Below are 3,934 nucleotides of genomic sequence, written 5' to 3'. Positions count from 1 at the left end.
TGATGATTTGTACTTGACTGTTGTATTCGTTTGTCAGGGATAAACAACTATGGCTGCTTGTTTTATGTGATATCAGAAAAGAGCGGAGTGACGAATGTTCTGGGAACACAAGCACAAGCAAACAAATAAAAACAAAACCAGACAAAACAAAAACAACAGCCGTAAAACATAACGTAGTACATTTCCAGGTATCATTTGGCACTTTCGGTTAAAGAAAAATCTGGGGAGGGCCGGGGGGCGAATTTTTTTTTCCCAAACAGGTTTACCTATGAGAGTAAAATCCTGCCTCCTGATTGGTTCAGAGGTATACGCGTCATGAATATTCACGAGCTGAGTTCACAGCACTGTGGCTGAGCTGCAGTACCTAGTATATGTATTACGCATGCGCGTGGACTTCAGTTTTGCTGGCCATTTAGGTGTACAAAATGTATGTGAGCTAGCTGTGGTGCGAGGGGATTTTTATTGGGGGAAGGGGGGGGGGGGTCTGTTTGTTTTTGAACATTTCTGGTTATTCAGGTGCTTGGTTTATATAGTTTTACACTGCGGATTTTTTTTCTCAAAGAGTTCACATACAGTACATACACTAATATTCCAATTTCACACATAGGCTATACATACAAACACTATCTTTCTCTCTCTCTCTCTCTCTCTATAAACACAGACCCACCCTTATGTATTTACAAACACATAAGCAACAAATGCACACACACACACAAGCTGTCCAGAATACACAATAGACACACACAAGGGGTATGAATTATCTTATCAGGATGGTCCGACATGAGATGGTTGGATGTGGGTCAAAGCCACTGTGTTGCTCTGAGCATGATATCTTGACAAACATTTAATATTATCACCCGTAACTGAAACCAACACACAATAATATCACGGTATTAGTCTCTTTTTGTTCCACCAAGCTAATTTTTGCACCTTGCACAAATGCACTTCTCAACACGAAATATTTCACTAAATTTGTTTTGTTATTTTCACTCAAAATTAATTCAGCCATGCTCACTTTTAATCCCTTCACTTATATCTTATTTAACATTGCATACAATGCAGTTGCATGGGTTGTTCTTTTATTTTGTTAACTCGGCAGAGGCCACGGTCATGTTCAAGCATTTACGCTTACGACATGTGGTCTCCTGCTTTTTCCTTTTGTATGAAACTTTTATTTTAACTAGAAACAAATTTTGTCAAACTTACATGTTATTCATTATATTTATTTGTATGTTTCTTTGTATTGATATGAAAAAGTGGAAATAAAACAAAACAAACAAACATATCAGTGGTTCTGGTTCCTTTGTGACAGATGAACCTGGCCAAAGAAAACAAAGGACATAAAGTAATATATACAGGCTCTACACATGTCAAAGACAAGCTTTTCCATGCATGCAGTGTATAGCCTACGTACTATAGCTGCGCTGCATCAACGAACTCAAACTTGGATTTCGATGAGCTGCATGAGCAGCTTCGCCTTGTGTCACGCGCATGCGTAATACTACTAGTATCTTTCAGCTCAGTCATGAATATTCATGATGCGTATACCTCTGAACCAATCAGGAGGCATGATTTTACTCTCATAGGTAAACCTGTTTGGGAAAAAAAAATTCGCGGCCGGCGAGGGGGGGGGGGGGGGGGGGGGGGCTTCAGCCCTTGTGCCCCCGTTTATTTCGTTATGACTGGTCCCTGATACCTCCGTCACACCGCTAACCCGACTCCAAACCGATACCAAACTGACGGATGCTCGGCTATTTGTCGAAGTGAAAGTTCTTGTCCGATGTTAGCTCGGACCGGTATCGGTCTAGTGTGTGTGACTGGGGCGTGATCGAAGTTTACACTATAGAAGCATTGTATCACAGCCAGGCTAAGGTAACGTTTTTTGTTATCAAACTTTTACTGAGCTGTTTCTCTAATTTGTCGGCTTCTGTTAAAATCAAATGAATATCAGGGTGGACTTCCCATTTAAGAGATTTTGTTCGGCATACTGAACATCCTGTCGGCTAAGGCCATTAAAAAATATACATGTTTAGCGTCCCCGCCCGCTTCCATTTTGGGGGCCGCCTCCTATTTTTTTATTTAAAAAAAAAAAAAATTGTTGTTAATTTTTTTAAAAACATGAAAAACACTGCTAAAATGGATCTATTTCATTCTTCTTTTTTTTTATTAAAAAATGTCGGCGGCCATCTTGAAAAATAGCCGGACTGTCAGGGAAAATGTACCGAGCGGCCATTTTGAGCGGCCGTTTTGAAGAAAAAATAGAAGAAGAAAAGAGCCTCCTCCTTCCTATGTTTAAAAAAAGCAGGACGCTAAACATGTTTTCTTTTTATTTGGCCTAACCGGTCGACGGCACATTCGCTTTCATGAGCTGTTTCTCCTAGTAAAGGCGCCCGCGTTAATGTTCATACTGCAGCTAACACGACAAATAATACAATAAAAGAACTTCTCAAATGCCAAGTAATAAAAACACAGACACCTATATGACTTATGTCAAACTGATTTATATTTGATATAAATAGAGCACAATATTTCAAAATAAATTGTGAAAGATAAGCAACCTCTTAGAACAACACGAGATAATATATTACGATAAAGAGAACGAACTATTGACTTTATTACATGTCTACACTCTAAAAACTGAAATGTTAAATCACCATTAAAAGGGCCGAGGAGTGACCACTCTTTCAAAATGTCAGATTGATACTTTTATCCTGCTAGATTCAACCTTTATAATGTTGGATCCAGCATGTTTAAAGTGTTAATCTACCATTTTGAAAAAGTGGTCACTCCTCGGCCCTTTTAAATGGTGATTTAACATTTCAGTTTTTAGAGTGTAGTGGCATTCTAGAGCATGAAAAGTGCAGTTGGAGGTGCTGAGAAAGGACTTTCGCTCATCAGTACAAGGTACACACTAGTCAAGTAGTTAGGGGTGAGTAGGACCCAGAAATATTTACACTGAAATATGGATCTTCTTTCTTCGTATTGTTGACAAATTCAAAAGCTTGATTTTTTTACCTCAAAATTCCAAAAGCTCCTGTTTTCACTTGTACATTTCAAACGTACTGGAAACACTTTCCTACTGAAAAATGTGTATTGTCTTCAATTCTCCCCCTCTTTCTCTCTTTCCCCTCGTCCCAACTTTTAAAGTCTTCGTGTCGCCATTTAGCATGGTAAATGAATTTAAAACAACACAGAGAAAAGAAAGCACACTGTAGATTACTCATACGCTGGATATTCCTATGCATTCAGTACACCTATATACGATTCTTTTGCGTTTACCATAGCAACGAACGAGAAGATCTTTTGTGCAGATTGTTACAACAGATTTATCTCACTGCCAAACAAGAACATGGTTTTATCCTTCTCTCAATCAGACTGAATTAGATTCAGAAAACACCATTCTTTGGATAGCTTGAACGGAATAAAAATTTTAGTACAAATTTATAACGATATAGTACTGAAATAATAACACTTCTTATATTGTACTGGTAGATATTTTGTACTTTACAAGAAAATGTCATGCGCTATAATTAATTTCTACCTACTATGGAAAAAAAGTACAATGTTTCAACTACGTCTGATTCCACACACAGCGGTTTCAATATGAGCGTATATAGCACGTTGATCATTAAATCGCATTCAATGTAATAGCTAGGTTTAAACAAAATACGAACGGGCTGAAGTTCAGAATAACTTACAAAAGTTAAATTCGAAGTTATTGTTTGATTTTTGATAAAAAATCTTGTTGATGTCATTTAGATATTTGCTGTCAAAATCGTTTAATTTCATTACTACCAACATTTAAAATATAATATAAATTGAACATTCACATTCGAAGTACTAGATACATTGTCAGTATGTTTCAATATAGTTGTTCATATTGATAAAAAGAGTTCAATGTTTCATACGCATTTTAAACATGACTCTTAAACGT

This window comes from Strongylocentrotus purpuratus, unplaced genomic scaffold (assembly GCF_000002235.5).
Source record: "Strongylocentrotus purpuratus isolate Spur 01 unplaced genomic scaffold, Spur_5.0 spur5_scaffold_6, whole genome shotgun sequence".
NCBI classification, from domain to species: Eukaryota; Metazoa; Echinodermata; class Echinoidea; order Camarodonta; family Strongylocentrotidae; genus Strongylocentrotus; species Strongylocentrotus purpuratus.
This window is presented reverse-complemented; position numbering follows the sequence as displayed.